Source organism: Hevea brasiliensis, chromosome 1, assembly GCF_030052815.1.
Source record: "Hevea brasiliensis isolate MT/VB/25A 57/8 chromosome 1, ASM3005281v1, whole genome shotgun sequence".
NCBI lineage: Eukaryota > Viridiplantae > Streptophyta > Magnoliopsida > Malpighiales > Euphorbiaceae > Hevea > Hevea brasiliensis.
The window spans coordinates 61,792,250-61,806,767 of NC_079493.1; positions in this window are offsets into that span (position 1 = coordinate 61,792,250).

A 14,518-nucleotide genomic window follows, 5' to 3' on the forward strand; every position below is an offset into this window, starting at 1 on the left:
TTATGCATAATTGATTTTGTTTGAATTAATCTTTATTTCCATGATTGCTGGAATTACTTTAAATGTCCAGTTGTAATTTGATAAATTAAATTTCTTGCTCAAAGTCATTTTAACTAATGATTTATATTATTGGCAACGAAGATTTTGACTTTTGAAATTTTGTTGAATTTTGAGACTTTTAAATTAATTGTTATAATTTTGTCAATGTATATTGTACTATGTTTTAAATTATAGTTGTGCACCACTGAGTTCACCATTCAGCGATAGCTTTGTATGCTGTCGCAGGTGAAAAGAGCATAGAGCAGTTGAGTAAGCTTCCTTAAAGACACATTCAGATCAGCTCCAGATATATCGTAGGTATACCCATGTACATAGTTTTTTATGTATGCATGTAAAATGTGTTAGTAGTATGCCCTAGAGCATATCATTTAGTATGTATCTTGTATATATTTTATTAATAAAAGGCATTTCCACTTTTCCGTTTACATAATATATTTATGTGTAATAGAAAAGGTCCATTGATATTTTGTTAGAAATATTATTCTTAAGTTGTTAAGAATATGAGTGACAATATTTCTAGCACAAAGTATCATAAATAGGTTCACAATCAAGGATACTTCATAATAAGGACATGACTTATCCAGAAAGATTGTATTCATGTTTGTTCCCAAGTTATTTATATGAGATATAAATAAGATGGAATGGTGAGTCTCATGCCATATAACAAACTTGATAGGCACTTATAAATGATAAGTAGGCCGAACCAGTGACACTTATGACAAGCACATGGAGTTTACTCTTGTCAATGTTTTGTCATAAATCATATCGAGGCATATAATCTTTAGACTGAGATAGCACAGTTATCTTGTATATAGGTAGTTTGAGTTTGATCGCTTTCATACTTGTACTGTGTATGGGTATATGGGCATGTGTTGGCTCCTGCTAGTTATATATGGAGGTAGGTGTTGATCAAGAAGGAATCTGTTCCTTTAAGTAAATAGAGATAAAATCCTATGTTCATTTAATTGTTCTTGATGTTTCAAGTTCCTGGCCAGGACAAATAGATTTATTCAGAAAAGAGTTTCTGATGAGAAAAATCTTTTAATCAAGAACTGGAATTAAAAGAGAACATAATATTCATAGCAAATGGAGTTTGACATAAACCATGACTCCAGCTTGAGTTGGGATTTTGTAACAGAGAGATTCTAGTGCATGGTAACATATGATTATAGGTTCATTTAAGGTAAACCTTATTACTAATTGGGTGGCCATGGCATGCTATGCTAGGTGTTAACCATGGTCTATGAGGTTCATAAAATGATTTAGAGAAATCATTTATGGTAAGAAAGAGTTCTGATGATATTAAGAGTTGATATCATTTCTCATTGCCAATTAGTGATGAGCCTAGTAAGTCACACACATACACAAGTTATCACCTAATTAAATATGATTTAATTAATTAATTAAAGAGTTTAATTGATTAATTAAATAGGTTTGGTTTGCAATTAGATTGCAAAGTCCCTAGCATGACTTGAAACCAAATCTAGATTATTGGATGTATAATATAAGTTAAATTTATATTTAAAGTGTTTAAATATGAATTTAATTAATGAGAAATTAATTAATAGAGATTAATTAATTAATTTATATTTGATATAAATTAATTAGAAGAAGAAAAATAATTATTTTGGGTTGAGAACTCAAAATTAAGACACAGGGGCATTTTGGTCATTTCACAGTGTGACACGTGGCACCATGAGATGGTGACACATGGCATAACACATAAGCTTGCCAAATGTTTTTTTTTAATCATGTAAGATGATTAAAATCAAGATTAAATATAGGTTTGACACTTGGCACAATGTGATTGGGTCACTTAAACCAAGAGCTAATCAAAAGGTGACATGTGGCTAGGGTTTAATGTGTTAACCTAGCTATTTAAGTGTGGTTATGAAAAGAAAACATAACCAGCAGCCTCTCCTCTCAATTGTCACGCCACTTTGAGCCTCTCCAGCTATTTCTCTTCATCTCTCATCAATTCAAAGAGATTAGCCATCAATCTCTTGAATTAAGAACACTAGAAATTGTTTCTAGTGTCCTATTTACATCTCTAATCTCTTAAAAGGCAGAACTTGAATTTCTAATTAATAGAAAAGGCTTTAGAAGCTGTTCAAGGGCTGCCATAGGTGTTCTTGGTGTGGACAAGCTAGAGGGACAACATCCGTGTCCTCAAGACGAATCTCAAAGCGCAGACACGCGGCACATCAAGAGGTTAGTGTAATCGTTCTTGATTTAATCTAGGGTTCTAAAATTAATCTGATTAATTTTAAAATCTTAAATGGCAAATACAGATCCAAAAACATATTAAAAGAGTTTTAATATGTTGTTTATCATTGAAATCAAATAGATAAAAATAAATCTTGCATGGTGCATGTGACCTAGGTGAAAATTTTTGAATTCAATGGTATAATCTTGTGTTTTTCACGCCTGTTCCTTCAATTGGTATCGAGCCACTATATTTGCCATTTAGATTGTTGATTATATAATTTAATTGTGTGTTTGATCATGAGATCAAGAGATTCATTGCTGGTTGGATCATGAGGTGTGGCGGCACACATGGTGGAGCCACCATTGGTGGCAACAATGGTTCCATGGGTGGTTCAAGGTTTGGCTTTTAATTCTGCAATTGTTGTATAATCTAAGGCCTATTCATTGACTAATTAAAGTGTTTAATTAGTTGTTTTAATCACACAATTAAATTATGATTCAAATCAGAATTTTAAAAATTGTTTGAATGAGATTCAAATCTGAATTTTAAAAGTAGTTTGAATGTGATTCAAATCTGAAGTTTTAAAGTTGTAAGAATCATATTTAAATATGAATTTTTAAAATTGATACAAAAAAATACAGATATGATTTTTAAAAATATTTGAATGTGATTCAAATCTGATTTTTAAAAAATGTTTGAATGTGATTCAAATCTGAATTTTTGAAGTTGTTTGAATGTGATTCAAATCTGAATTTTTAAATTTGTTTGAATGAGATTCAAATCTGAATTTTTAAATTTATTTGAATCATATTCAAATCTGATTTTTAAGTTGAATATGAGATATTCAATTTAATTTAAGTATGTATGTTTTATTTAATTGTTAAATAGTGATATGCATGATGGATGATCATGGACTATAAAAGACCAATGTGATTGGATTTATTTCTTTTATGTTTCTTTGGGATTGTAAATTAATTAATTTATTTTAATTTATTTTGGGCATGTATTATTAAGTTTGTAATATTTTTGGGTTGTAATTTCATTTATTTAAGTTCTTGTAAATTCGCCTTGGTATGCAAGGATTACTATGTAATATTGGATTGCAAGAAGTTCAAGGAGGTCAAGAGCATTGGTGGGACCGTGGGAGGAATTCAATATCAAGTGTTGATTATGTACTCCTTCAGCAACTCTTGTAAAATGAATGAATGAAATGCACCTAGGAATGCCCGATTCAATTCTTGGTGGCTCGAATTGAATCCCTTAGAAAGTCCATGATCATACCATATTTACTGCTTATCCATGAATGCATGAGATGTATGGGAATGTATGCAATTATATGATATATGCATGCTAAATGGATAATGTGCAAAGTGAGACCTTAATAGTAATTAGGATGGCTATAAAATCTTCCAAACAAATGATTAAGTTGGAAATGCTATAATTAAAGTAATTATAACATAAGCCCTCCATTGAGGCAATTATTTTAAGAAATTTTAAATAGTTGCATGAGATGCAATTAATTTAAGAGATTTTCTTAAGAATAATTGTAAAGCATGAGATGTTGTAAATATGTAAATGGTTTGGTGGCCAATATTGGATGTACCTGAGGACATTAAAATTATTTGCATAATTACTGGCTCAATGGGATCAACTTAACTAATGCAAGATAAGTCAATAATGGATGTACCTGAGATTTTGAGCATTAGGGGCTAGGTAAAGGATTGAACCTCACATGAGATGTGATGGGCAAGGAGTTGCTCACTTATAGTTTATTGTAATTCCAATAATGGATGTACCTGAGGATGATCAATAGAATTATAAGAATTCAATCACCCACTAGAAATCCATCCAACTAGGATTTCCGTTTTCTACTTTGGAAGTGTAGGATTCGCTAAGTTAGAGGGAGGACCAATTTGATTAAAAGACCATAATCATTTTGGTTAAATACATGATACATTTACTAATTAATCTGGTTATTTTCTGCAGTTAATTTTCTGATAAAAATGAGCACAAAACAACCATCACCATCCAATATCCTTGCAAGCATACTTGATCACAACAGGTTGACAGGACCTAATCTGTCTGATTGGCTGAGAAATTTGAAACTTGTCCTGAACCTTGAACATATAGGATATGTTCTAGATTCAAATGTTCCTGGTCCCTTACCTCCAGAGGCCACTCAAGAGGAACATGAAACTTTGGACAAGTGGAAGGAGCATGATATGAGAGCTAAGTGTTACATGCTTGCTTCCATGAGTAATGAGTTACAGAAGCAACATGAGAACATGCAGAGTGCTAGTGAGATCCTCCTTCACCTACAAGAGTTGTATGGTGAGCACAAGCAGAATGCTAGGTATGAGATATCTAGACAAGCTATTCCGTATGAGGATGTCCGAGGGACGTAATGTTGGGGATCATGTCCACAAGATGATTCGGTGATTGAGCGGTTGGAACATCTTGACTTCAACATGGATAACCAACTACAAACGGATTTGATCCTTCATCCCTTCACGAGTCTTTTGGGAATTTTGTGACAAATTTCCATATGACTAAACAGGAATGCACCTTAGCTGAATTACTCAACATGCTGGTTATTGCCCAAAAGAATATGCCAGGCAATAAAGGAAAAGAGGTAGCTTTGATTGCATCTTCTTCTGCTGGAAAGTCCAACAAGAAGAAGGGCAATAAGAAAAAGAAACCTCAGATTCCTGGTCCTTCCAAGAAAATAGCTAAATAGAAAGGGAAGACCAAAGCTGACAAAGGCAAAGGAAAGTGTTTCCACTGCCAACAGGAAAGTGTTTCCATTGCTAACAGGAAAGTGTTTCCATTGCCAGTAAGAAAGTGTTACCACTGGCCAGAGTATAGCTATCTAAATGAATGCAATGCCATGGTGAAAAACAACTCAAGTTCAAAATATATTTGGCACTTAAGGTTATGTCATGTTGCAGAAGATAGGATTGCAAAATTGGAGAAAATGGGGATTCTATCCTCATTGGGCTCTGAGCCTACTCCAACTTGTGAATCTTGCCTTCAAGGCAAAATGACTAGATCACCCTTTGTTGGACAAGGGTTAAGAGCTGAAAATATTTTGGAACTAATACATAGTGATGTATGTGGTCCATTTAAAGAAATGGCTAGAGGGGGCTTTCATTATTTTATTACCTTTACTGATGATAAATCAAGGTTTGGGTATTTGTATTTGATGAAATACAAACATGAATCTTTTGAAAAGTTCAAAGAATTTAAATCTGAAGTAGAAAATCAAACAGGAAAGAATATTAAAGCTCTTCGATCAGATCGTGGAGGTGAATATTTGAGTACTGAATTTGATGTATACTTGAGAGAGCATGGCATTGTTTCTCAGCTGACTCCTCCAGGAACGCCACAGCTGAATGGTGTATCTGAAAGGAGAAATCGTACCCTATTAGATATGGTACGTAGTATGATGAGCTATACTGATATGCCAATCTCCTTTTGGGGATTTGCATTAGAATCAGCTTTATATATTTTGAATAGGATTCCATCAAAATCAGTTTCTTCCACACCTTATGAGATATGGCATAGAAGAAAACCAAGTCTTAAGCATGTTAAGATTTGGGGTTATCCAGCTTATATCAAAAAGCTGAACACTGATAAATTGGAGACCAGGTCAGAAAAAGGTCGATTTGTTGGATATCCAAAAGATAGTTTTGGATATTATTTTTATTTGCCTACTTCACAAAAGGTTGTGATAAGTAGAGATGCCACATTTCTTGAACAACAGTTTGTTCAAGAAGGAGGCAAAGGAAGGCAAATAGAGTTAGAATTGGAGAATTCGACCAATCGATGCATCGGATGGATATAGATCCATCTAGTCAACCAATACCCGTTGATGAAACATCTACACTGTTCCTCGTAGAACAACCAGGTATCTCACCCACCGATGAGATATGGTTTTCTTCATGAAGAAGAACAAGAGTTGTCTACTCATGAAGAAGTAGATCATGGAGATGATCCACTTACCTATGAAGAAGCTATATCGATATAGACTCTTCAAAATGGATTGATGCTATGAAATCAGATTGATTCCATGTATAAGAATCAAGTTTGGGATCTTGTTGACCCACCGAAGGTATTGTACCTATAGGGAACAAATGGGTTTTCAAGAAGAAAATTGGTTCGATGGAAAGGTAGAGACCTATAAGGCAAGGCTAGTAGCGAAAGGGTTTCGCCAAAGGCAAGGAATAGACTATGAGGAGACTTTCTACTTTGTTGCCATGCTTAAATCAATTAGGATTTTATTAGCAATAGTGCATACTATGATTATGAGATTTGGCGGATGGATGTCAAATGACTTTTCTCAATGGATACATTGAAGAAAACATTTTCATGGAACAACCTAAGGGATTTGAATCCCAAGATGGTTCCAAGGTATGCAAGCTAAAGCGATCCATTTATGGGTTGAAACAAGCTTCGAGGAGTTGGAACATCCGTTTTGATGAAGCCATTAAATCTTTTGGTTTTATCAAAAATGAGGATGAGCCATGTGTATATAAGAAGGTTAGTGACAGTGCTATCACTTTCCTTGTCTTATATGTGGATGACATCTCGTTGATGGGTAATGATACGTATGTTGACGACTATAAAGGTATGGTTGTCAAATACATTCTCCATGAAAGACTTAGGAGAGGCAACCTATATTCTTGGGATTCGCATCTATAGAGATAGAGCGAAAAGAATAATTGGTTTATCCCAAAGTCTATACTTGGAAAAGGTGTTAAAGAGGTTTAACATGCTTGATTCCAAGAGAGGATTGTTACCAGTGAGACATGGTATCCACCTTTCTAAAGAGATGTCTCCAAAGACACCTGAAGAAAGAGATAAGATGGCCAGGATTCCATATGCTTGGCTATTGGAAGTTTAATGTATGCAATGTTGTGTACTAGGCCTGATATCGCATATGTCGTTAGTTTGACTAGCAAATATCAATCCAATCCAGTTTGGAACATCGATAGTCGTCAAGAATATCCTTAAGTACTTGAGAAGAACTAAGGATTTATTCTTGATTTATGGAGGTGGAGACTTGCAATTGGATGGTTATCGATTCGATTTCCAATCGGATATCGATGATAGAAAGTCTACCTCGATATGTGTTCATTTGTAATGGAGGTGCGATCGGTTGGAAGAGTTCCAAAGAGCACGCATTGCAGATTCCACTCGAGGTCGAGTATATTCTTTGCATCGATCTTGCAAAAGAAGTCGTTGGATAAAGAAGTTCGTTATAGAACTTACAGAGTTCCTTCCATTGAGTCGCAGTTCCATTACATCGTGACAATAATGGAGCAATCATACTGAGCTAAGGAACTAAGGTCTCACCAAAATCCAAACACATAGAAAGGCACTACCACATTATCGGACATATAGTTGGGCAAAGGCGATATAGCCATGCGGAAAAATAGCATCAGCTGAAAATTCAGCTGATCCATTCACTAAGCCTTTGTCACAAGCACGGTTAGACCGACATCTTGAAGGTATTGTAATGAATGGCTCTAGTGCTAGTGGGAGATTATTAGTAGTATGCCCTAGAGCATTTCATTTAGTATGTATCTTGTATATATTTTATTAACAAAAGGCATTTTCACTTTTTCATTTACATAACACATTTATGTGTAATAGAAAAGGTCCATTGATATTTTAATAGAAATTCTATTATTAAGTTGTTAAGAATATGAGTGACATTATTTCTAGCACAAAGTATCATAAATTGGTTCACAATCAAGGATACTTCACAATAAGGATATGACTTATCCGTAAAGATTGTATTCATGTTTGTTCCCAAGTTATTTATATGAGATATAAATAAGATGGAATGGTGAGTCTCATGCCATATAACAAACTTGATAGGCACTTATAAATGATAAGTAGGTCGAACTAGTGACACTTATGACAAGCACATGGAGTTTACTCTTGTCAATGTTTTGTCATAAATCATATCGAGGCATATAATCTTTAGACTGAGATAGCACGCTTATCTTGTATATAGGTAGTTTGAGTTTGATATCGCTTTCATACTTGTACTGTATGGGTATATGGGCATGTGTTGGCTCTGCTAGTTATATATGGAGGTAGGTGTTGATCAAGAAGGAATCTGTTCCTTTAAGTAAATAGAGATAAAATCCTATGTTCATTTAATTGTTCTTGATGTTTCAAGTTCTGGCCAGACAAATAGATTTATTGTAAAAGAGTTTCGATGAGAAAAATCTTTTAATCAAGAACTGGAATTAAAAGAGAACATAATATTCATAGCAAATGGAGTTTGACATAAACCATGACTCGGCTTGAGTTGGGATTTTGTAACAGAGAGATTCTAGTGTATGGTAACATATGATTATAGGTTCATTTAAGGTAAACCTTATTACTAATTGGGTGGCCATGGCATGCTATGCTAGGTGTTAACCATGGTCTATGAGGTTCATAAAATGATTTAGAGAAATCATTTATGGTAAGAAAGAGTTCTGATGATATTAAGAGTTGATATCATTTCTCATTGCCAATTAGTGATGAGCCTAGTAAGTCACACACATACACAAGTTATCACCTAATTAAATATGATTTAATTAATTAATTAAAGAGTTTAATTGATTAATTAAATAGGTTTGGTTTGCAATTAGATTGCAAAGTCCCTAGCATGACTTGAAACCAAATCTAGATTATTGGATGTATAATATAAGTTAAATTTATATTTAAAGTGTTTAAATATGAATTTAATTAATGAGAAATTAATTAATAGAGATTAATTAATTAATTTATATTTGATATAAATTAATTAGAAGAAGAAAAATAATTATTTTGGGTTGAGAACTCAAAATTAAGACACAGGGGCATTTTGGTCATTTCACAGTGTGACACGTGGCACCATGAGATGGTGACACATGGCATAACACATAAGCTTGCCAAATGTTTTTTTTTTAATCATGTAAGATGATTAAAATCAAGATTAAATATAGGTTTGACACTTGGCACAATGTGATTGGGTCACTTAAACCAAGAGCTAATCAAAAGGTGACATGTGGCTAGGGTTTAATGTGTTAACCTAGCTATTTAAGTGTGGTTATGAAAAGAAAACATAACCAGCAGCCTCTCCTCTCAATTGTCACGCCACTTTGAGCCTCTCCAGCTATTTCTCTTCATCTCTCATCAATTCAAAGAGATTAGCCATCAATCTCTTGAATTAAGAACACTAGAAATTGTTTCTAGTGTCCTGTTTACATCTCTAATCTCTTAAAAGGCAGAACTTGAATTTCTAATTAATAGAAAAGGCTTTAGAAGCTGTTCAAGGGCTGCCATAGGTGTTCTTGGTGTGGACAAGCTAGAGGGACAACATCCGTGTCCTCAAGACGAATCTCAAAGCGCAGACACGCAAAGACATCAAGAGGTTAGTGTAATCATTCTTGATTTAATCTAGGGTTCTAAAATTAATCTGATTAATTTTAAAATCTTAAATGGCAAATACAGATCCAAAAACATATTAAAAGAGTTTTAATATGTTGTTTATCATTGAAATCAAATAGATAAAAATAAATCTTGCATGGTGCATGTGACCCTAGGTGAAAATTTTTGAATTCAATGGTATAATCTTGTGTTTTTCACGCTTCCGTTCCTTCAAAATGTGTATGTAAATTATTTGAGCAGTTGTATAAAAACTCTTGTAAAATATTTTGGTATGTAATTAAATACAAATTATTATAATATAAATTTGAGATTTCATTTACTCGTATAGTTTTGTAATATTAATTTTTGAGTCTTGTAATCAATGAAATATTTTTTTTATGGTGAGGTTGGTTTGAAAATGAAATGATTTCATTATTGAGATTAAATTATGAGATGAAATGAAGTTTATTGGAGTTGTATTTGAGAAAACATATTGGGAGTGTTTTCCTTTTCAGGTTTGAAAAACTGTTTTCTCAAAATACAGCCGGTACTCTGCCGAAATTTTTAAAAATTTTTGTAACACCAAATTTTAGTCGATGATTTTATCCATGACCAAAATTTCACTTAAAGGCTTTTTAAGAAATATTCAACGTTCCCACCACTATTTAATTTCACCAAAATTGTTTTAAAATCCCTTGTAGTATATTTAATGGGTTACCAGTAGGCGAAGCACGGTAATTTCTTAGGTGTACTATGGGATCATATTACATCTTACTGAAGAGTAGGGTATGACACAAACATACAAAATTTTCACAAATTCTAACCTAATTATGCTCCTAATAAGAAATTTAAAGAGAAAGGAGGAGAGAATGGCACTAACCTCTATTTGAGCTAACCCCAAGCTTGCAAATGTTCTTAATTTCTCCTTCTTTTTGCTGTCTAGAGGTTGTTCAAGGTGTAAGGAGCAGATTTTGTGAAGCAAGCTGATGGTTTCATGGTATTTTTACAAGGGATTTCTAGTGAGAAGGAAGAACTAAAATGGAGGTATGAGAGAGAAGAGTGGTTCGGCTGGTTTGGGAAGATAAAGTTTAAATTGATTTATAATGGCTTGTTGCAAGGTGATTAGTGGAATAGGTTTTTAATGACATCATATTATGTCATAATTAGATTTTATTTCATTTTTGTTTTCTTTTTCTTTCTTATTTCTTTACTCATTTTTAATTAATTTTTCTTCAATATTTATTCACATTTTATGTCATAAATTTCACTTACTTGACTGGACAAGTTGGTCAAAAATCATCTCTGAAGGTGAAAATGACCAAAATGCCATTCGTTTTGCTTGATGAGCCAAAATTGTCTATACTAATTTAGAAAATTAGTATGTGAAAGAATTATATGCTGAAGATAATGACTTTGCTAGAGTGCATGCAGCTTGGGAAAAGAATGATTTTGAGAAGTTTTATAGGCATGATGGATATTTGTTTAGAGAAAATAGATTGTGTGTGCCTAAGAGTTCCATGCGTGAATTACTTGTGAATGAGTCTCATGCTGGTGGATTAATGGGTCATTTTGGTGTTGCCAAAACTTTAGATGTGTTGAAGGAATATTTTTATTGGCTGAATATGAAAAGAGATGTTGAAAGAGTATGTGTTAGGTGCGTTGTGTGTGCTAAGGCTAAATCTAGAGTTTTGCCACAAGGTTTGTTTACACCTTTGCCTACCCCTAGTGATCCTTGGGTTCATTTGTCTATGAATTTTGTGTTGGGATTACCTAGGTCTAAACAAGGCCATGATTCAATTTTTGTTATTGTTGACAGGTTTTCAAAAATGACACATTTTATTCCATGCCATAAAACTGATGATGCTACAATTGTTGCAAATTTATTCTTTAGAGATATTGTTAGGTTGCATGGCATACCTAAGAGTTTAGTTAGTGATAGGAATGTTAAATTCCTCAGTCACTTTTGGAAGGTTTTGTGGGGGAAAATTGGGCACCAAGTTGTTATTTTCCACCACTTGTCACCCACAAACCGATGGTTAAACTAAAGTAGTAAATGGGACACTAACTACTCTTTTGCGTGCTGTGGTTAAGCAAAATTTGAAGTCATGGGAAGATTGCATTCCACTTGTTGAATTTGCATACAATAGAAATGTGCATTCTTCTACTGGTTATTCTCCATTTGAAATTGTGTATGGTTTCAATCCTTCAACTCCTTTGGATCTTTTACCTTTGCCTGTGAATGGGCTTGCTAGTTTAGAAGGAAAAAGAAAAGCAAAATTGGTGAAGAAAATCCATGAACAAGCCAAGCTTCAAATTGAAAAGAAAAATGAAAAATATGCTAGTCAAGCCAACAAAGGAAGGAAGAAAGTCACATTTCAACCTGGAGATTGGGTATGGGTTCACTTGCACAAAGAAAGGTTTCCCTCTCGAAGGAAATCAAAATTACAACCAAGATGTGATGGACCTTTCCAAGTGCTGACCAAAATTAATGATAATGCCTACAAAATAAACCTGCCCGGTGAGTATAATGTCAGTGCCACCTTCAATGTTGCTGATTTATCTCCTTATGTTGATGCAGGAACAGATTCGAGGATGAATCCTTTTGAAGTAGAGGGGAATGATGAGAATCAAGCTACATCCACGCCAAAGGATTTCATCCAAGGTTCAATTACTAGAGCTAGAGCTAAATCACTTCAGAATTTAATTTGTGAAATCTTAAGGAGCAAGGATTATAAGTTGGAATGGCATGAAGAAAATTATAAAGGATTAAATTTGGTGAAAATTAAGCTTGGAAGTGACCAGGTGTCATGTGGAGCATTAGGTTACATGGAATAAACTGTGGACATGCATGTACCAGATCTAACCCATGTACATGCATCTGCTGGCACCTTTTTGAAAGAATATTCCTTGCTGTTATAACCACATCTCTTTTGGACTTAAATGCCCTTATTTGCTGCTGTATTAAATTTACTTTTTGTAAGGAGTTTTTAGACTTTTGATAGATTAATTTTTGTTTGGACTTAAAGCTCCTTGCAGCTATTATTAAAGTAGGGATATTTTTGTCTTTAGCTTTGGAGCCAAGAGACTATAAATACAAGTGTAATGAGAGAGTGGAGGACACACTTTTGAATATTAATGAAAGATTGTTTCTACTCCTTTAGTGAGTAAATTGGCTGTTACCTTTGTTCTCGTGAAGCTCATTAACTTGCTGAGATTTCTATCTTGCAAGGTTTAATGTGCATAATATTCTTGGTTTATTTATTCTCCATATAAATTAGTTCAAGAATCTCATTTCTAATATTTTCTTTGAACTACACAGCAATCTGATTGTGTTGGTTCAAAGAATCAAATTCATACATCTTGATTTGGTGCTTTCCATATTGTTCCTTTAATCCTTGAATGTGAGTTTTCAAGTTACCAATTACTTGAAGGTTCACATCACCTACTTTAGTAACAGCTGCAAGGAGCTTTAAGTCCAAACAAAAATTAATCTATCAAAAGACTAAAAACTCCCAACAAAAAGCAAATTTAATACAGCAGCAAATAAGGGCATTTATGTAACACCCTCCCTGTAGCAACTCCGTACATTCTACTGTTCCGGTGGCCAATGTCGGTCCGGACAGCTAGAACGTCCGGAAAAATATTTAAACTAAAGTGAGGAACCATAATTAACTCAAATATTAATAAGAAAAATTTAGTAAAAATTTTAGAAATAAAATACAACTAAGTCAAATGAGCCGGTGCCCAAGCGATGGGTAAACTAGTAGGAAGTTACGGTTCTCGCAACTAGGAGCCCTAAACCTAGGGGAAAATTCATAAAATAATTTTGGGGACTCCAGAGAAGGGTCATTGAGGCTCCTATGGCATTAGAATGCCAACAAAATATTTAGAAAAATTTTTCAATCGGTACAGACAATTTTGGTCTGTTAAGCCAAACGGAGGGCATTTTGGTCATTTCGCCTTCAGAGGTGATTTTTGGCCGACTTGTCCAGTTAAGTGAATAATTAGTATAACATAAAATGTGAATAAATATTGCTAAAAATTGAATTGAAAATGAGTAGAGAAAAAGAAGAAAAGAAAATGAAGGAAAATACTTAATTATGACATCATATGATGTCTTTAAAAGAGCTCCACCAATCAACATCTAACAAGCACCTTTAAATCAATTAAAAAGCACAAAAAAGAGTTAAAAATTGAAAAAAATTTCTGCTCATCTCCTTCAATTTCCGGCAGCCTCTCTTCCCTCACTATCTCCATTAAAACTTCCTCTTTTTCTTGCTAAAACCTCACCCTTTACACCATAAAACCTAATCCTCACTTCACTAAAATTTATCCTCACACCCTAAATCATATTTAGACAGCCATTAGAGGGAGAAATCTTGAAGATTGACAAGCTCAAGTGGGAGCTTTAATAAGGTTAGTGTCCAATACTTTCCCCTCTCTTTAAATTCGTGACTAGAAAGTTTAAATTCATGACTAGAAAGTTGATTTAACTTGAAATTTATAAGAAATTCAAATGAAAACCTTTGATGTACTCACTTTATATTTTTGGCAGCCATGGATTTATTAGAGTTTTGATGATTTCTTTGAATTAAATGAGTATATAAACTGCCCTTGATATGAACTTAATATTTAGCACATTAAATTGTAGGTTAATGGAAAAGTAGGGAAATTGAAAATTTAGGATTTTGAGAAAATTGGAGTTTAGCTCCTATAATGGTGTAGGAACATTTTAATGGTCAATTAGTGACCATTTGGGTATTGGTAAACAAGAATTGAAGTGTGTTTAGTGATAGGATTTAGGATTAGTGTAGCTGCCTAGTGAGAGCAGCAGGTGTG